Raw genomic sequence first — 18,320 nt, forward strand, 5'->3', positions numbered from 1 at the left:
CGAGATATCAGTAATCAATTGTAATCACATACTATTTCTTCTTAATTATGGTCATTCGAGGACAGTACATTTTTCATTTGGGTCTCGAGATGAATAAACTCAAGAACCTCTGACATGGATTCTTAAACTATGATTTGGGACCCAAAGCGGTTATTAACATGTCATAGGTGGGTCACGAGATATGAGTAAACATTCAGAATCATACACTATTTCTTCATAATGTTGGTCGTTCGAGGACACTGCATTTCTCATTTGGCTCTCGAGCTTAAAAATTGTAAAAACGTCTGAAACAGCATAGTAAGTCTTAACTCGTGAAAAAAAAACTTCTAAAATTACATTGCAGTCCCGTGACCAGGATTCGAACCAGGGTTGCTGCGACCACAACGCAGAGTACTAACCACTATACGATCACGGCTGGCTTCAAGAGCTGGCTTTGTAAAGCCTACATAGGCTGTGAAAGTGATGTGCACAAGCTGGCTAAACTCTTTTCATTTTGGTCTCGATAATGAACAAACTGAAGAAACAGTGGAGCTTTACACAGTCGGTAGGTTTTTTCTCATTCGAAAAGTGCCCTTTTTCCGTGACATTGGAATATCTCAATTGCATCCTCCTCACGTCATCTCTAATTCTCTAAACCCATTGGTGAGAAAACCTGAGTGCCCTCCCCTCTGACCTTCTCCACCAATGTGAACAATAAAAGGTACTGCTGAGATTTGAACTCAGGATCTCCTGTTTACTAGACAGGCACTTTAACCAACTAAGCCACAGCACCCATAAAAGTCATATATGTTGCAGATGTGAACACCCACACCTATTTGAATCAAACCAGTCTCATTAATTTAACCCACATCTCTGTGTAGCAAAATCGCATCACAAAAGAGATGTCTTTTACTAATATTGGAAACAATACAGACAACTTCAATTGTCTAGCAACAGGGTTTCTTAAGCTACGTTTCGGGACGCAAAGTGGGCCTGAGCATGTGAGAGGTAGTGTTGCCAAATCCTCACGAAGGAAAGTAGCTATTGGTGGTCCTAAAAGTAGCTAGAAGTCGCTAAATGACGTCATCACATAATTTTCATAATTGGCCAAGTGGATGTAATTGTGATTGACGCTGTAGGAGAGAGGAATAACGTCGCGGGAGAGACAAAAAGTGAGTAAAAAACACCCTAAGTATGTTTAGAACTAAAATTGAACTTTCTTCTGTCGATTCTTGTCTTTTTTCTGAATACTCACTAAATATAGTGACAAAGTCGCTAAGTTGGCAACACTGGTGAGAGGTGGGTAGCGAGATATCAGTAATCAATTGTAATCACATACTATTTCTTCTTAATTATGGTCATTCGAGGACAGTACATTTTTCATTTGGGTCTCGAGATGAATAAACTCAAGAACCTCTGACATGGATTCTTAAACTATGATTTGGGACCCAAAGCGGTTATTAACATGTCATAGGTGGGTCACGAGATATGAGTAAACATTCAGAATCATACACTATTTCTTCATAATGTTGGTCGTTCGAGGACACTGCATTTCTCATTTGGCTCTCGAGCTTAAAAATTGTAAAAACGTCTGAAACAGCATAGTAAGTCTTAACTCGTTAAAAAAACCTTCTAAAATTACATTGCAGTGCCGTGACCCGGATTCGAACCGGGGTTGCTGCGACCACAACGCAGAGTACTAACCACTATACGATCACAGCTGGCTTCAAGAGCTGGCTTTGTAAAGCCTACATAGGCTGTGAAAGTGATGTGCACAAGCTGGCTAAACTCTTTTCATTTTGGTCTCGATAATGAATAAACTGAAGAAACAGTGGAGCTTTACACAGTCGGTAGGTTTTTTTCTCATTCGAAAAGTGCCCTTTTTCCGTGACATTGGAATATCTCAATTGCATCCTCCTCACGTCATCTCTAATTCTCTAAACCCATTGGTGAGAAAACCTGAGTGCCCTCCCCTCTGACCTTCTCCACCAATGTGAACAATAAAAGGTACTGCTGAGATTTGAACTCAGGATCTCCTGTTTACTAGACAGGCACTTTAACCAACTAAGCCACAGCACCCATAAAAGTCATATATGTTGCAGATGTGAACACCCACACCTATTTGAATCAAACCAGTCTCATTAATTTAACCCACATCTCTGTGTAGCAAAATCGCATCACAAAAGAGATGTCTTTTACTAATATTGGAAACAATACAGACAACTTCAATTGTCTAGCAACAGGGTTTCTTAAGCTACGTTTCGGGACGCAAAGTGGGCCTGAGCATGTGAGAGGTAGTGTTGCCAAATCCTCACGAAGGAAAGTAGCTATTGGTGGTCCTAAAAGTAGCTAGAAGTCGCTAAATGACGTCATCACATAATTTTCATAATTGGCCAAGTGGATGTAATTGTGATTGACGCTGTAGGAGAGAGGAATAACGTCGCGGGAGAGACAAAAAGTGAGTAAAAACACCCTAAGTATGTTTAGAACTAAAATTGAACTTTCTTCTGTCGATTCTTGTCTTTTTTCTGAATACTCACTAAATATAGTGACAAAGTCGCTAAGTTGGCAACACTGGTGAGAGGTGGGTAGCGAGATATCAGTAATCAATTGTAATCACATACTATTTCTTCTTAATTATGGTCATTCGAGGACAGTACATTTTTCATTTGGGTCTCGAGATGAATAAACTCAAGAACCTCTGACATGGATTCTTAAACTATGATTTGGGACCCAAAGCGGTTATTAACATGTCATAGGTGGGTCACGAGATATGAGTAAACATTCAGAATCATACACTATTTCTTCATAATGTTGGTCGTTCGAGGACACTGCATTTCTCATTTGGCTCTCGAGCTTAAAAATTGTAAAAACGTCTGAAACAGCATAGTAAGTCTTAACTCGTTAAAAAAAAAAACTTCTAAAATTACATTGCAGTGCTGTGACCCGGATTCGAACCGGGGTTGCTGCGACCACAACGCAGAGTACTAACCACTATACGATCACAGCTGGCTTCAAGAGCTGGCTTTATAAAGCCTACATAGGCTGTGAAAGTGATGTGCACAAGCTGGCTAAACTCTTTTCATTTTGGTCTCGATAATGAATATACTGAAGAAACGGTGGAGCTTTACACAGTCGGTAGGTTTTTTCTCATTCGAAAAGTGCCCTTTTTCCGTGACATTGGAATATCTCAATTGCATCCTCCTCACGTCATCTCTAATTCTCTAAACCCATTGGTGAGAAAACCTGAGTGCCCTCCCCTCTGACCTTCTCCACCAATGTGAACAATAAAAGGTACTGCTGAGATTTGAACTCAGGATCTCCTGTTTACTAGACAGGCACTTTAACCAACTAAGCCACAGCACCCATAAAAGTCATATATGTTGCAGATGTGAACACCCACACCTATTTGAATCAAACCAGTCTCATTAATTTAACCCACATCTCTGTGTAGCAAAATCGCATCACAAAAGAGATGTCTTTTACTAATATTGGAAACAATACAGACAACTTCAATTGTCTAGCAACAGGGTTTCTTAAGCTACGTTTCGGGACGCAAAGTGGGCCTGAGCATGTGAGAGGTAGTGTTGCCAAATCCTCACGAAGGAAAGTAGCTATTGGTGGTCCTAAAAGTAGCTAGAAGTCGCTAAATGACGTCATCACATAATTTTCATAATTGGCCAAGTGGATGTAATTGTGATTGACGCTGTAGGAGAGAGGAATAACGTCGCGGGAGAGACAAAAAGTGAGTAAAAAACACCCTAAGTATGTTTAGAACTAAAATTGAACTTTCTTCTGTCGATTCTTGTCTTTTTTCTGAATACTCACTAAATATAGTGACAAAGTCGCTAAGTTGGCAACACTGGTGAGAGGTGGGTAGCGAGATATCAGTAATCAATTGTAATCACATACTATTTCTTCTTAATTATGGTCATTCGAGGACAGTACATTTTTCATTTGGGTCTCGAGATGAATAAACTCAAGAACCTCTGACATGGATTCTTAAACTATGATTTGGGACCCAAAGCGGTTATTAACATGTCATAGGTGGGTCACGAGATATGAGTAAACATTCAGAATCATACACTATTTCTTCATAATGTTGGTCGTTCGAGGACACTGCATTTCTCATTTGGCTCTCGAGCTTAAAAATTGTAAAAACGTCTGAAACAGCATAGTAAGTCTTAACTCGTTAAAAAAAAAATCTAAAATTACATTGCAGTGCCGTGACCCGGATTCGAACCGGGGTTGCTGCGACCACAACGCAGAGTACTAACCACTATACGATCACGGCTGGCTTCAAGAGCTGGCTTTGTAAAGCCTACATAGGCTGTGAAAGTGATGTGCACAAGCTGGCTAAACTCTTTTCATTTTGGTCTCGATAATGAATAAACTGAAGAAACAGTGGAGCTTTACACAGTCGGTAGGTTTTTTCTCATTCGAAAAGTGCCCTTTTTCGTGACATTGGAATATCTCAATTGCATCCTCCTCACGTCATCTCTAATTCTCTAAACCCATTGGTGAGAAAACCTGAGTGCCCTCCCCTCTGACCTTCTCCACCAATGTGAACAATAAAAAGGTACTGCTGAGATTTGAACTCAGGATCTCCTGTTTACTAGACAGGCACTTTAACCAACTAAGCCACAGCACCCATAAAAGTCATATATGTTGCAGATGTGAACACCCACACCTATTTGAATCAAACCAGTCTCATTAATTTAACCCACATCTCTGTGTAGCAAAATCGCATCACAAAAGAGATGTCTTTTACTAATATTGGAAACAATACAGACAACTTCAATTGTCTAGCAACAGGGTTTCTTAAGCTACGTTTCGGGACGCAAAGTGGGCCTGAGCATGTGAGAGGTAGTGTTGCCAAATCCTCACGAAGGAAAGTAGCTATTGGTGGTCCTAAAAGTAGCTAGAAGTCGCTAAATGACGTCATCACATAATTTTCATAATTGGCCAAGTGGATGTAATTGTGATTGACGCTGTAGGAGAGAGGAATAACGTCGCGGGAGAGACAAAAAGTGAGTAAAAAACACCCTAAGTATGTTTAGAACTAAAATTGAACTTTCTTCTGTCGATTCTTGTCTTTTTCTGAATACTCACTAAATATAGTGACAAAGTCGCTAAGTTGGCAACACTGGTGAGAGGTGGGTAGCGAGATATCAGTAATCAATTGTAATCACATACTATTTCTTCTTAATTATGGTCATTCGAGGACAGTACATTTTTCATTTGGGTCTCGAGATGAATAAACTCAAGAACCTCTGACATGGATTCTTAAACTATGATTTGGGACCCAAAGCGGTTATTAACATGTCATAGGTGGGTCACGAGATATGAGTAAACATTCAGAATCATACACTATTTCTTCATAATGTTGGTCGTTCGAGGACACTGCATTTCTCATTTGGCTCTCGAGCTTAAAAATTGTAAAAACGTCTGAAACAGCATAGTAAGTCTTAACTCGTTAAAAAAAAAACCTTCTAAAATTACATTGCAGTGCCGTGACCCGGATTCGAACCAGGGTTGCTGCGACCACAACGCAGAGTACTAACCACTATACGATCACAGCTGGCTTCAAGAGCTGGCTTTGTAAAGCCTACATAGGCTGTGAAAGTGATGTGCACAAGCTGGCTAAACTCTTTTCATTTTGGTCTCGATAATGAATAAACTGAAGAAACAGTGGAGCTTTACACAGTCGGTAGGTTTTTCTCATTCGAAAAGTGCCCTTTTCCGTGACATTGGAATATCTCAATTGCATCCTCCTCACGTCATCTCTAATTCTCTAAACCCATTGGTGAGAAAACCTGAGTGCCCTCCCCTCTGACCTTCTCCACCAATGTGAACAATAAAAGGTACTGCTGAGATTTGAACTCAGGATCTCCTGTTTACTAGACAGGCACTTTAACCAACTAAGCCACAGCACCCATAAAAGTCATATATGTTGCAGATGTGAACACCCACACCTATTTGAATCAAACCAGTCTCATTAATTTAACCCACATCTCTGTGTAGCAAAATCGCATCACAAAAGAGATGTCTTTTACTAATATTGGAAACAATACAGACAACTTCAATTGTCTAGCAACAGGGTTTCTTAAGCTACGTTTCGGGACGCAAAGTGGGCCTGAGCATGTGAGAGGTAGTGTTGCCAAATCCTCACGAAGGAAAGTAGCTATTGGTGGTCCTAAAAGTAGCTAGAAGTCGCTAAATGACGTCATCACATAATTTTCATAATTGGCCAAGTGGATGTAATTGTGATTGACGCTGTAGGAGTGAGGAATAACGTCGCGGGAGAGACAAAAAGTGAGTAAAAAACACCCTAAGTATGTTTAGAACTAAAATTGAACTTTCTTCTGTCGATTCTTGTCTTTTTTCTGAATACTCACTAAATATAGTGACAAAGTCGCTAAGTTGGCAACACTGGTGAGAGGTGGGTAGCGAGATATCAGTAATCAATTGTAATCACATACTATTTCTTCTTAATTATGGTCATTCGAGGACAGTACATTTTTCATTTGGGTCTCGAGATGAATAAACTCAAGAACCTCTGACATGGATTCTTAAACTATGATTTGGGACCCAAAGCGGTTATTAACATGTCATAGGTGGGTCACGAGATATGAGTAAACATTCAGAATCATACACTATTTCTTCATAATGTTGGTCGTTCGAGGACACTGCATTTCTCATTTGGCTCTCGAGCTTAAAAATTGTAAAAACGTCTGAAACAGCATAGTAAGTCTTAACTCGTTAAAAAAAAAAAAACTTCTAAAATTACATTTGCAGTGCCGTGACCCGGATTCGAACCGGGGTTGCTGCGACCACAACGCAGAGTACTAACCACTATACGATCACAGCTGGCTTCAAGAGCTGGCTTTGTAAAGCCTACATAGGCTGTGAAAGGGATGTGCACAAGCTAGCTAAACTCTTTTCATTTTGGTCTCGATAATGACTAATCTGAAGAAACAGTGGAGCTTTACACAGTCGGTAGGTTTTTCTCATTCGAAAAGTGCCCTTTTTCCGTGACATTGGAATATCTCAATTGCATCCTCCTCACGTCATCTCTAATTCTCTAAACCCATTGGTGAGAAAACCTGAGTGCCCTCCCCTCTGACCTTCTCCACCAATGTGAACAATAAAAAGGTACTGCTGAGATTTGAACTCAGGATCTCCTGTTTACTAGACAGGCACTTTAACCAACTAAGCCACAGCACCCATAAAAGTCATATATGTTGCAGATGTGAACACCCACACCTATTTGAATCAAACCAGTCTCATTAATTTAACCCACATCTCTGTGTAGCAAAATCGCATCACAAAAGAGATGTCTTTTACTAATATTGGAAACAATACAGACAACTTCAATTGTCTAGCAACAGGGTTTCTTAAGCTACGTTTCGGGACGCAAAGTGGGCCTGAGCATGTGAGAGGTAGTGTTGCCAAATCCTCACGAAGGAAAGTAGCTATTGGTGGTCCTAAAAGTAGCTAGAAGTCGCTAAATGACGTCATCACATAATTTTCATAATTGGCCAAGTGGATGTAATTGTGATTGACGCTGTAGGAGAGAGGAATAACGTCGAGAGACAAAAAGTGAGTAAAAAACACCCTAAGTATGTTTAGAACTAAAATTGAACTTTCTTCTGTCGATTCTTGTCTTTTTTCTGAATACTCACTAAATATAGTGACAAAGTCGCTAAGTTGGCAACACTGGTGAGAGGTGGGTAGCGAGATATCAGTAATCAATTGTAATCACATACTATTTCTTCTTAATTATGGTCATTCGAGGACAGTACATTTTTCATTTGGGTCTCGAGATGAATAAACTCAAGAACCTCTGACATGGATTCTTAAACTATGATTTGGGACCCAAAGCGGTTATTAACATGTCATAGGTGGGTCACGAGATATGAGTAAACATTCAGAATCATACACTATTTCTTCATAATGTTGGTCGTTCGAGGACACTGCATTTCTCATTTGGCTCTCGAGCTTAAAAATTGTAAAAACGTCTGAAACAGCATAGTAAGTCTTAACTCGTTAAAAAAACCTTCTAAAATTACATTGCAGTGCCGTGACCCGGATTCGAACCGGGTTGCTGCGACCACAACGCAGAGTACTAACCACTATACGATCACAGCTGGCTTCAAGAGCTGGCTTTGTAAAGCCTACATAGGCTGTGAAAGTGATGTGCACAAGCTGGCTAAACTCTTTTCATTTTGGTCTCGATAATGAATAAACTGAAGAAACAGTGGAGCTTTACACAGTCGGTAGGTTTTTTCTCATTCGAAAAGTGCCCTTTTTCCGTGACATTGGAATATCTCAATTGCATCCTCCTCACGTCATCTCTAATTCTCTAAACCCATTGGTGAGAAAACCTGAGTGCCCTCCCCTCTGACCTTCTCCACCAATGTGAACAATAAAAGGTACTGCTGAGATTTGAACTCAGGATCTCCTGTTTACTAGACAGGCACTTTAACCAACTAAGCCACAGCACCCATAAAAGTCATATATGTTGCAGATGTGAACACCCACACCTATTTGAATCAAACCAGTCTCATTAATTTAACCCACATCTCTGTGTAGCAAAATCGCATCACAAAAGAGATGTCTTTTACTAATATTGGAAACAATACAGACAACTTCAATTGTCTAGCAACAGGGTTTCTTAAGCTACGTTTCGGGACGCAAAGTGGGCCTGAGCATGTGAGAGGTAGTGTTGCCAAATCCTCACGAAGGAAAGTAGCTATTGGTGGTCCTAAAAGTAGCTAGAAGTCGCTAAATGACGTCATCACATAATTTTCATAATTGGCCAAGTGGATGTAATTGTGATTGACGCTGTAGGAGAGAGGAATAACGTCGCGGGAGAGACAAAAAGTGAGTAAAAAACACCCTAAGTATGTTTAGAACTAAAATTGAACTTTCTTCTGTCGATTCTTGTCTTTTTTCTGAATACTCACTAAATATAGTGACAAAGTCGCTAAGTTGGCAACACTGGTGAGAGGTGGGTAGCGAGATATCAGTAATCAATTGTAATCACATACTATTTCTTCTTAATTATGGTCATTCGAGGACAGTACATTTTTCATTTGGGTCTCGAGATGAATAAACTCAAGAACCTCTGACATGGATTCTTAAACTATGATTTGGGACCCAAAGCGGTTATTAACATGTCATAGGTGGGTCACGAGATATGAGTAAACATTCAGAATCATACACTATTTCTTCATAATGTTGGTCGTTCGAGGACACTGCATTTCTCATTTGGCTCTCGAGCTTAAAAATTGTAAAAACGTCTGAAACAGCATAGTAAGTCTTAACTCGTTAAAAAAACCTTCTAAAATTACATTGCAGTGCCGTGACCCGGATTCGAACCGGGGTTGCTGCGACCACAACGCAGAGTACTAACCACTATACGATCACAGCTGGCTTCAAGAGCTGGCTTTGTAAAGCCTACATAGGCTGTGAAAGTGATGTGCACAAGCTGGCTAAACTCTTTTCATTTTGGTCTCGATAATGAATAAACTGAAGAAACAGTGGAGCTTTACACAGTCGGTAGGTTTTTCTCATTCGAAAAGTGCCCTTTTTCCGTGACATTGGAATATCTCAATTGCATCCTCCTCACGTCATCTCTAATTCTCTAAACCCATTGGTGAGAAAACCTGAGTGCACTCCCCTCTGACCTTCTCCACCAATGTGAACAATAAAAGGTACTGCTGAGATTTGAACTCAGGATCTCCTGTTTACTAGACAGGCACTTTAACCAACTAAGCCACAGCACCCATAAAAGTCATATATGTTGCAGATGTGAACACCCACACCTATTTGAATCAAACCAGTCTCATTAATTTAACCCACATCTCTGTGTAGCAAAATCGCATCACAAAAGAGATGTCTTTTACTAATATTGGAAACAATACAGACAACTTCAATTGTCTAGCAACAGGGTTTCTTAAGCTACGTTTCGGGACGCAAAGTGGGCCTGAGCATGTGAGAGGTAGTGTTGCCAAATCCTCACGAAGGAAAGTAGCTATTGGTGGTCCTAAAAGTAGCTAGAAGTCGCTAAATGACGTCATCACATAATTTTCATAATTGGCCAAGTGGATGTAATTGTGATTGACGCTGTAGGAGAGAGGAATAACGTCGCGGGAGAGACAAAAGTGAGTAAAAACACCCTAAGTATGTTTAGAACTAAAATTGAACTTTCTTCTGTCGATTCTTGTCTTTTTTCTGAATACTCACTAAATATAGTGACAAAGTCGCTAAGTTGGCAACACTGGTGAGAGGTGGGTAGCGAGATATCAGTAATCAATTGTAATCACATACTATTTCTTCTTAATTATGGTCATTCGAGGACAGTACATTTTTCATTTGGGTCTCGAGATGAATAAACTCAAGAACCTCTGACATGGATTCTTAAACTATGATTTGGGACCCAAAGCGGTTATTAACATGTCATAGGTGGGTCACGAGATATGAGTAAACATTCAGAATCATACACTATTTCTTCATAATGTTGGTCGTTCGAGGACACTGCATTTCTCATTTGGCTCTCGAGCTTAAAAATTGTAAAAACGTCTGAAACAGCATAGTAAGTCTTAACTCGTTAAAAAAAACCTTCTAAAATTACATTGCAGTGCCGTGACCCGGATTCGAACCGGGGTTGCTGCGACCACAACGCAGAGTACTAACCACTATACGATCACAGCTGGCTTCAAGAGCTGGCTTTGTAACGCCTACATAGGCTGTGAAAGTGATGTGCACAAGCTGGCTAAACTCTTTTCATTTTGGTCTCGATAATGAATAAACTGAAGAAACAGTGGAGCTTTACACAGTCGGTAGGTTTTTTCTCATTCGAAAAGTGCCCTTTTTCCGTGACATTGGAATATCTCAATTGCATCCTCCTCACGTCATCTCTAATTCTCTAAACCCATTGGTGAGAAAACCTGAGTGCCCTCCCCTCTGACCTTCTCCACCAATGTGAACAATAAAAAGGTACTGCTGAGATTTGAACTCAGGATCTCCTGTTTACGAGACAGGCACTTTAACCAACTAAGCCACAGCACCCATAAAAGTCATATATGTTGCAGATGTGAACACCCACACCTATTTGAATCAAACCAGTCTCATTAATTTAACCCACATCTCTGTGTAGCAAAATCGCATCACAAAAGAGATGTCTTTTACTAATATTGGAAACAATACAGACAACTTCAATTGTCTAGCAACAGGGTTTCTTAAGCTACGTTTCGGGACGCAAAGTGGGCCTGAGCATGTGAGAGGTAGTGTTGCCAAATCCTCACGAAGGAAAGTAGCTATTGGTGGTCCTAAAAGTAGCTAGAAGTCGCTAAATGACGTCATCACATAATTTTCATAATTGGCCAAGTGGATGTAATTGTGATTGACGCTGTAGGAGAGAGGAATAACGTCGCGGGAGAGACAAAAAGTGAGTAAAAAACACCCTAAGTATGTTTAGAACTAAAATTGAACTTTCTTCTGTCGATTCTTGTCTTTTTTCTGAATACTCACTAAATATAGTGACAAAGTCGCTAAGTTGGCAACACTGGTGAGAGGTGGGTAGCGAGATATCAGTAATCAATTGTAATCACATACTATTTCTTCTTAATTATGGTCATTCGAGGACAGTACATTTTTCATTTGGGTCTCGAGATGAATAAACTCAAGAACCTCTGACATGGATTCTTAAACTATGATTTGGGACCCAAAGCGGTTATTAACATGTCATAGGTGGGTCACGAGATATGAGTAAACATTCAGAATCATACACTATTTCTTCATAATGTTGGTCGTTCGAGGACACTGCATTTCTCATTTGGCTCTCGAGCTTAAAAATTGTAAAAACGTCTGAAACAGCATAGTAAGTCTTAACTCGTTAAAAAAAAACCTTCTAAAATTACATTGCAGTGCCGTGACCCGGATTCGAACCGGGGTTGCTGCGACCACAACGCAGAGTACTAACCACTATACGATCACGGCTGGCTTCAAGAGCTGGCTTTGTAAAGCCTACATAGGCTGTGAAAGTGATGTGCACAAGCTGGCTAAACTCTTTTCATTTTGGTCTCGATAATGAATAAACTGAAGAAACAGTGGAGCTTTACACAGTCGGTAGGTTTTTCTCATTCGAAAAGTGCCCTTTTTCCGTGACATTGGAATATCTCAATTGCATCCTCCTCACGTCATCTCTAATTCTCTAAACCCATTGGTGAGAAAACCTGAGTGCCCTCCCCTCTGACCTTCTCCACCAATGTGAACAATAAAAGGTACTGCTGAGATTTGAACTCAGGATCTCCTGTTTACTAGACAGGCACTTTAACCAACTAAGCCACAGCACCCATAAAAGTCATATATGTTGCAGATGTGAACACCCACACCTATTTGAATCAAACCAGTCTCATTAATTTAACCCACATCTCTGTGTAGCAAAATCGCATCACAAAAGAGATGTCTTTTACTAATATTGGAAACAATACAGACAACTTCAATTGTCTAGCAACAGGGTTTCTTAAGCTACGTTTCGGGACGCAAAGTGGGCCTGAGCATGTGAGAGGTAGTGTTGCCAAATCCTCACGAAGGAAAGTAGCTATTGGTGGTCCTAAAAGTAGCTAGAAGTCGCTAAATGACGTCATCACATAATTTTCATAATTGGCCAAGTGGATGTAATTGTGATTGACGCTGTAGGAGAGAGGAATAACGTCGCGGGAGAGACAAAAGTGAGTAAAAACACCCTAAGTATGTTTAGAACTAAAATTGAACTTTCTTCTGTCGATTCTTGTCTTTTTTCTGAATACTCACTAAATATAGTGACAAAGTCGCTAAGTTGGCAACACTGGTGAGAGGTGGGTAGCGAGATATCAGTAATCAATTGTAATCACATACTATTTCTTCTTAATTATGGTCATTCGAGGACAGTACATTTTTCATTTGGGTCTCGAGATGAATAAACTCAAGAACCTCTGACATGGATTCTTAAACTATGATTTGGGACCCAAAGCGGTTATTAACATGTCATAGGTGGGTCACGAGATATGAGTAAACATTCAGAATCATACACTATTTCTTCATAATGTTGGTCGTTCGAGGACACTGCATTTCTCATTTGGCTCTCGAGCTTAAAAATTGTAAAAACGTCTGAAACAGCATAGTAAGTCTTAACTCGTTAAAAAAAAAAAAAAAAACTTCTAAAATTACATTGCAGTGCCGTGACCCGGATTCGAACCGGGGTTGCTGCGACCACAACGCAGAGTACTAACCACTATACGATCACAGCTGGCTTCAAGAGCTGGCTTTGTAAAGCCTACATAGGCTGTGAAAGTGATGTGCACAAGCTGGCTAAACTCTTTTCATTTTGGTCTCGATAATGAATAAACTGAAGAAACAGTGGAGCTTTACACAGTCGGTAGGTTTTTTCTCATTCGAAAAGTGCCCTTTTTCCGTGACATTGGAATATCTCAATTGCATCCTCCTCACGTCATCTCTAATTCTCTAAACCCATTGGTGAGAAAACCTGAGTGCCCTCCCCTCTGACCTTCTCCACCAATGTGAACAATAAAAGGTACTGCTGAGATTTGAACTCAGGATCTCCTGTTTACTAGACAGGCACTTTAACCAACTAAGCCACAGCACCCATAAAAGTCATATATGTTGCAGATGTGAACACCCACACCTATTTGAATCAAACCAGTCTCATTAATTTAACCCACATCTCTGTGTAGCAAAATCGCATCACAAAAGAGATGTCTTTTACTAATATTGGAAACAATACAGACAACTTCAATTGTCTAGCAACAGGGTTTCTTAAGCTACGTTTCGGGACGCAAAGTGGGCCTGAGCATGTGAGAGGTAGTGTTGCCAAATCCTCACGAAGGAAAGTAGCTATTGGTGGTCCTAAAAGTAGCTAGAAGTCGCTAAATGACGTCATCACATAATTTTCATAATTGGCCAAGTGGATGTAATTGTGATTGACGCTGTAGGAGAGAGGAATAACGTCGCGGGAGAGACAAAAAGTGAGTAAAAAACACCCTAAGTATGTTTAGAACTAAAATTGAACTTTCTTCTGTCGATTCTTGTCTTTTTCCTGAATACTCACTAAATATAGCGACAAAGTCGCTAAGTTGGCAACACTGGTGAGAGGTGGGTAGCGAGATATCAGTAATCAATTGTAATCACATACTATTTCTTCTTAATTATGGTCATTCGAGGACAGTACATTTTTCATTTGGGTCTCGAGATGAATAAACTCAAGAACCTCTGACATGGATTCTTAAACTATGATTTGGGACCCAAAGCGGTTATTAACATGTCATAGGTGGGTCACGAGATATGAGTAAACATTCAGAATCATACACTATTTCTTCATAATGTTGGTCGTTCGAGGACACTGCATTTCTCATTTGGCTCTCGAGCTTAAAAATTGTAAAAACGTCTGAAACAGCATAGTAAGTCTTAACTCGTTAAAAAAAAAACTTCTAAAATTACATTGCAGTGCCGTGACCCGGATTCGAACCGGGGTTGCTGCGACCACAACGCAGAGTACTAACCACTATACGATCACAGCTGGCTTCAAGAGCTGGCTTTGTAAAGCCTACATAGGCTGTGAAAGTGATGTGCACAAGCTGGCTAAACTCTTTTCATTTTGGTCTCGATAATGAATAAACTGAAGAAACAGTGGAGCTTTACACAGTCGGTAGGTTTTTTCTCATTCGAAAAGTGCCCTTTTTCCGTGACATTGGAATATCTCAATTGCATCCTCCTCACGTCATCTCTAATTCTCTAAACCCATTGGTGAGAAAACCTGAGTGCCCTCCCCTCTGACCTTCTCCACCAATGTGAACAATAAAAAGGTACTGCTGAGATTTGAACTCAGGATCTCCTGTTTACTAGACAGGCACTTTAACCAACTAAGCCACAGCACCCATAAAAGTCATATATGTTGCAGATGTGAACACCCACACCTATTTGAATCAAACCAGTCTCATTAATTTAACCCACATCTCTGTGTAGCAAAATCGCATCACAAAAGAGATGTCTTTTACTAATATTGGAAACAATACAGACAACTTCAATTGTCTAGCAACAGGGTTTCTTAAGCTACGTTTCGGGACGCAAAGTGGGCCTGAGCATGTGAGAGGTAGTGTTGCCAAATCCTCACGAAGGAAAGTAGCTATTGGTGGTCCTAAAAGTAGCTAGAAGTCGCTAAATGACGTCATCACATAATTTTCATAATTGGCCAAGTGGATGTAATTGTGATTGACGCTGTAGGAGAGGAATAACGTCGCGGGAGAGACAAAAAGTGAGTAAAAAACACCCTAAGTATGTTTAGAACTAAAATTGAACTTTCTTCTGTCGATTCTTGTCTTTTTTCTGAATACTCACTAAATATAGTGACAAAGTCGCTAAGTTGGCAACACTGGTGAGAGGTGGGTAGCGAGATATCAGTAATCAATTGTAATCACATACTATTTCTTCTTAATTATGGTCATTCGAGGACAGTACATTTTTCATTTGGGTCTCGAGATGAATAAACTCAAGAACCTCTGACATGGATTCTTAAACTATGATTTGGGACCCAAAGCGGTTATTAACATGTCATAGGTGGGTCACGAGATATGAGTAAACATTCAGAATCATACACTATTTCTTCATAATGTTGTTCGTTCGAGGACACTGCATTTCTCATTTGGCTCTCGAGCTTAAAAATTGTAAAAACGTCTGAAACAGCATAGTAAGTCTTAACTCGTTAAAAAAAAACTTCTAAAATTACATTGCAGTGCCGTGACCCGGATTCGAACCGGGGTTGCTGCGACCACAACGCAGAGTACTAACCACTATACGATCACGGCTGGCTTCAAGAGCTGGCTTTGTAAAGCCTACATAGGCTGTGAAAGTGATGTGCACAAGCTGGCTAAACTCTTTTCATTTTGGTCTCGATAATGAATAAACTGAAGAAACAGTGGAGCTTTACACAGTCGGTAGGTTTTTTCTCATTCGAAAAGTGCCCTTTTTCCGTGACATTGGAATATCTCAATTGCATCCTCCTCACGTCATCTCTAATTCTCTAAACCCATTGGTGAGAAAACCTGAGTGCCCTCCCCTCTGACCTTCTCCACCAATGTGAACAATATAAAGGTACTGCTGAGATTTGAACTCAGGATCTCCTGTTTACTAGACAGGCACTTTAACCAACTAAGCCACAGCACCCATAAAAGTCATATATGTTGCAGATGTGAACACCCACACCTATTTGAATCAAACCAGTCTCATTAATTTAACCCACATCTCTGTGTAGCAAAATCGCATCACAAAAGAGATGTCTTTTACTAATATTGGAAACAATACAGACAACTTCAATTGTCTAGCAACAGGGTTTCTTAAGCTACGTTTCGGGACGCAAAGTGGGCCTGAGCATGTGAGAGGTAGTGTTGCCAAATCCTCACGAAGGAAAGTAGCTATTGGTGGTCCTAAAAGTAGCTAGAAGTCGCTAAATGACGTCATCACATAATTTTCATAATTGGCCAAGTGGATGTAATTGTGATTGACGCTGTAGGAGAGAGGAATAACGTCGCGGGAGAGACAAAAAGTGAGTAAAAAACACCCTAAGTATGTTTAGAACTAAAATTGAACTTTCTTCTGTCGATTCTTGTCTTTTTTCTGAATACTCACTAAATATAGTGACAAAGTCGCTAAGTTGGCAACACTGGTGAGAGGTGGGTAGCGAGATATCAGTAATCAATTGTAATCACATACTATTTCTTCTTAATTATGGTCATTCGAGGACAGTACATTTTTCATTTGGGTCTCGAGATGAATAAACTCAAGAACCTCTGACATGGATTCTTAAACTATGATTTGGGACCCAAAGCGGTTATTAACATGTCATAGGTGGGTCACGAGATATGAGTAAACATTCAGAATCATACACTATTTCTTCATAATGTTGTTCGTTCGAGGACACTGCATTTCTCATTTGGCTCTCGAGCTTAAAAATTGTAAAAACGTCTGAAACAGCATAGTAAGTCTTAACTCGTTAAAAAAAAAACTTCTAAAATTACATTGCAGTGCCGTGACCCGGATTCGAACCGGGGTTGCTGCGACCACAACGCAGAGTACTAACCACTATACGATCACGGCTGGCTTTGTAAAGCCTACATAGGCTGTGAAAGTGATGTGCACAAGCTGGCTAAACTCTTTTCATTTTGGTCTCGATAATGAATAAACTGAAGAAACAGTGGAGCTTTACACAGTCGGTAGGTTTTTTCTCATTCGAAAAGTGCCCTTTTTCCGTGACATTGGAATATCTCAATTGCATCCTCCTCACGTCATCTCTAATTCTCTAAACCCATTGGTGAGAAAACCTGAGTGCCCTCCCCTCTGACCTTCTCCACCAATGTGAACAATATAAAGGTACTGCTGAGATTTGAACTCAGGATCTCCTGTTTACTAGACAGGCACTTTAACCAACTAAGCCACAGCACCCATAAAAGTCATATATGTTGCAGATGTGAACACCCACACCTATTTGAATCAAACCAGTCTCATTAATTTAACCCACATCTCTGTGTAGCAAAATCGCATCACAAAAGAGATGTCTTTTACTAATATTGGAAACAATACAGACAACTTCAATTGTCTAGCAACAGGGTTTCTTAAGCTACGTTTCGGGACGCAAAGTGGGCCTGAGCATGTGAGAGGTAGTGTTGCCAAATCCTCACGAAGGAAAGTAGCTATTGGTGGTCCTAAAAGTAGCTAGAAGTCGCTAAATGACGTCATCACATAATTTTCATAATTGGCCAAGTGGATGTAATTGTGATTGACGCTGTAGGAGAGAGGAATAACGTCGCGGGAGAGACAAAAAGTGAGTAAAAAACCCTAAGTATGTTTAGAACTAAAATTGAACTTTCTTCTGTCGATTCTTGTCTTTTTTCTGAATACTCACTAAATATAGTGACAAAGTCGCTAAGTTGGCAACACTGGTGAGAGGTGGGTAGCGAGATATCAGTAATCAATTGTAATCACATACTATTTCTTCTTAATTATGGTCATTCGAGGACAGTACATTTTTCATTTGGGTCTCGAGATGAATAAACTCAAGAACCTCTGACATGGATTCTTAAACTATGATTTGGGACCCAAAGCGGTTATTAACATGTCATAGGTGGGTCACGAGATATGAGTAAACATTCAGAATCATACACTATTTCTTCATAATGTTGTTCGTTCGAGGACACTGCATTTCTCATTTGGCTCTCGAGCTTAAAAATTGTAAAAACGTCTGAAACAGCATAGTAAGTCTTAACTCGTTAAAAAAAAAAACT

General features: G+C 40.0%; 26 non-coding genes across 26 annotated transcripts; all 26 read right to left on the bottom strand.

The window, feature by feature from the left end:
* Positions 1-698: 698 nt before the first annotated feature.
* On the bottom strand, positions 699-772 carry trnat-agu (transfer RNA threonine (anticodon AGU)). The gene has a single exon. It is a non-coding gene; the product is annotated as a tRNA-Thr (tRNA).
* An 856-nt stretch (positions 773-1,628) lies between these two features.
* Positions 1,629-1,700, bottom strand: trnah-gug (transfer RNA histidin (anticodon GUG)). The gene has a single exon. It is a non-coding gene; the product is annotated as a tRNA-His (tRNA).
* Positions 1,701-1,984: 284 nt separating this feature from the next.
* Positions 1,985-2,058, bottom strand: trnat-agu (transfer RNA threonine (anticodon AGU)). The gene has a single exon. It is a non-coding gene; the product is annotated as a tRNA-Thr (tRNA).
* An 858-nt stretch (positions 2,059-2,916) lies between these two features.
* On the bottom strand, positions 2,917-2,988 carry trnah-gug (transfer RNA histidin (anticodon GUG)). Its single transcript has one exon. It is a non-coding gene; the product is annotated as a tRNA-His (tRNA).
* Positions 2,989-3,271: 283 nt separating this feature from the next.
* trnat-agu (transfer RNA threonine (anticodon AGU)) lies at positions 3,272-3,345 on the bottom strand. Its single transcript has one exon. It is a non-coding gene; the product is annotated as a tRNA-Thr (tRNA).
* Positions 3,346-4,201: 856 nt separating this feature from the next.
* Positions 4,202-4,273, bottom strand: trnah-gug (transfer RNA histidin (anticodon GUG)). The gene has a single exon. It is a non-coding gene; the product is annotated as a tRNA-His (tRNA).
* Positions 4,274-4,556: 283 nt separating this feature from the next.
* On the bottom strand, positions 4,557-4,630 carry trnat-agu (transfer RNA threonine (anticodon AGU)). The gene has a single exon. It is a non-coding gene; the product is annotated as a tRNA-Thr (tRNA).
* Positions 4,631-5,488: 858 nt separating this feature from the next.
* On the bottom strand, positions 5,489-5,560 carry trnah-gug (transfer RNA histidin (anticodon GUG)). Its single transcript has one exon. It is a non-coding gene; the product is annotated as a tRNA-His (tRNA).
* A 281-nt stretch (positions 5,561-5,841) lies between these two features.
* trnat-agu (transfer RNA threonine (anticodon AGU)) lies at positions 5,842-5,915 on the bottom strand. Its single transcript has one exon. It is a non-coding gene; the product is annotated as a tRNA-Thr (tRNA).
* An 862-nt stretch (positions 5,916-6,777) lies between these two features.
* trnah-gug (transfer RNA histidin (anticodon GUG)) lies at positions 6,778-6,849 on the bottom strand. The gene has a single exon. It is a non-coding gene; the product is annotated as a tRNA-His (tRNA).
* Positions 6,850-7,132: 283 nt separating this feature from the next.
* trnat-agu (transfer RNA threonine (anticodon AGU)) lies at positions 7,133-7,206 on the bottom strand. The gene has a single exon. It is a non-coding gene; the product is annotated as a tRNA-Thr (tRNA).
* A 1,206-nt stretch (positions 7,207-8,412) lies between these two features.
* trnat-agu (transfer RNA threonine (anticodon AGU)) lies at positions 8,413-8,486 on the bottom strand. Its single transcript has one exon. It is a non-coding gene; the product is annotated as a tRNA-Thr (tRNA).
* Positions 8,487-9,342: 856 nt separating this feature from the next.
* On the bottom strand, positions 9,343-9,414 carry trnah-gug (transfer RNA histidin (anticodon GUG)). The gene has a single exon. It is a non-coding gene; the product is annotated as a tRNA-His (tRNA).
* Positions 9,415-9,696: 282 nt separating this feature from the next.
* On the bottom strand, positions 9,697-9,770 carry trnat-agu (transfer RNA threonine (anticodon AGU)). The gene has a single exon. It is a non-coding gene; the product is annotated as a tRNA-Thr (tRNA).
* An 855-nt stretch (positions 9,771-10,625) lies between these two features.
* trnah-gug (transfer RNA histidin (anticodon GUG)) lies at positions 10,626-10,697 on the bottom strand. The gene has a single exon. It is a non-coding gene; the product is annotated as a tRNA-His (tRNA).
* Positions 10,698-10,981: 284 nt separating this feature from the next.
* trnat-cgu (transfer RNA threonine (anticodon CGU)) lies at positions 10,982-11,055 on the bottom strand. Its single transcript has one exon. It is a non-coding gene; the product is annotated as a tRNA-Thr (tRNA).
* An 858-nt stretch (positions 11,056-11,913) lies between these two features.
* Positions 11,914-11,985, bottom strand: trnah-gug (transfer RNA histidin (anticodon GUG)). Its single transcript has one exon. It is a non-coding gene; the product is annotated as a tRNA-His (tRNA).
* Positions 11,986-12,267: 282 nt separating this feature from the next.
* Positions 12,268-12,341, bottom strand: trnat-agu (transfer RNA threonine (anticodon AGU)). Its single transcript has one exon. It is a non-coding gene; the product is annotated as a tRNA-Thr (tRNA).
* Positions 12,342-13,204: 863 nt separating this feature from the next.
* On the bottom strand, positions 13,205-13,276 carry trnah-gug (transfer RNA histidin (anticodon GUG)). Its single transcript has one exon. It is a non-coding gene; the product is annotated as a tRNA-His (tRNA).
* Positions 13,277-13,559: 283 nt separating this feature from the next.
* Positions 13,560-13,633, bottom strand: trnat-agu (transfer RNA threonine (anticodon AGU)). The gene has a single exon. It is a non-coding gene; the product is annotated as a tRNA-Thr (tRNA).
* An 858-nt stretch (positions 13,634-14,491) lies between these two features.
* trnah-gug (transfer RNA histidin (anticodon GUG)) lies at positions 14,492-14,563 on the bottom strand. Its single transcript has one exon. It is a non-coding gene; the product is annotated as a tRNA-His (tRNA).
* A 284-nt stretch (positions 14,564-14,847) lies between these two features.
* trnat-agu (transfer RNA threonine (anticodon AGU)) lies at positions 14,848-14,921 on the bottom strand. Its single transcript has one exon. It is a non-coding gene; the product is annotated as a tRNA-Thr (tRNA).
* An 855-nt stretch (positions 14,922-15,776) lies between these two features.
* trnah-gug (transfer RNA histidin (anticodon GUG)) lies at positions 15,777-15,848 on the bottom strand. Its single transcript has one exon. It is a non-coding gene; the product is annotated as a tRNA-His (tRNA).
* A 284-nt stretch (positions 15,849-16,132) lies between these two features.
* Positions 16,133-16,206, bottom strand: trnat-agu (transfer RNA threonine (anticodon AGU)). Its single transcript has one exon. It is a non-coding gene; the product is annotated as a tRNA-Thr (tRNA).
* An 858-nt stretch (positions 16,207-17,064) lies between these two features.
* trnah-gug (transfer RNA histidin (anticodon GUG)) lies at positions 17,065-17,136 on the bottom strand. Its single transcript has one exon. It is a non-coding gene; the product is annotated as a tRNA-His (tRNA).
* A 271-nt stretch (positions 17,137-17,407) lies between these two features.
* On the bottom strand, positions 17,408-17,481 carry trnat-agu (transfer RNA threonine (anticodon AGU)). Its single transcript has one exon. It is a non-coding gene; the product is annotated as a tRNA-Thr (tRNA).
* Positions 17,482-18,320: the final 839 nt, after the last annotated feature.

This window comes from Oncorhynchus keta, chromosome 27 (genome assembly GCF_023373465.1).
Source record: "Oncorhynchus keta strain PuntledgeMale-10-30-2019 chromosome 27, Oket_V2, whole genome shotgun sequence".
NCBI lineage: Eukaryota > Metazoa > Chordata > Actinopteri > Salmoniformes > Salmonidae > Oncorhynchus > Oncorhynchus keta.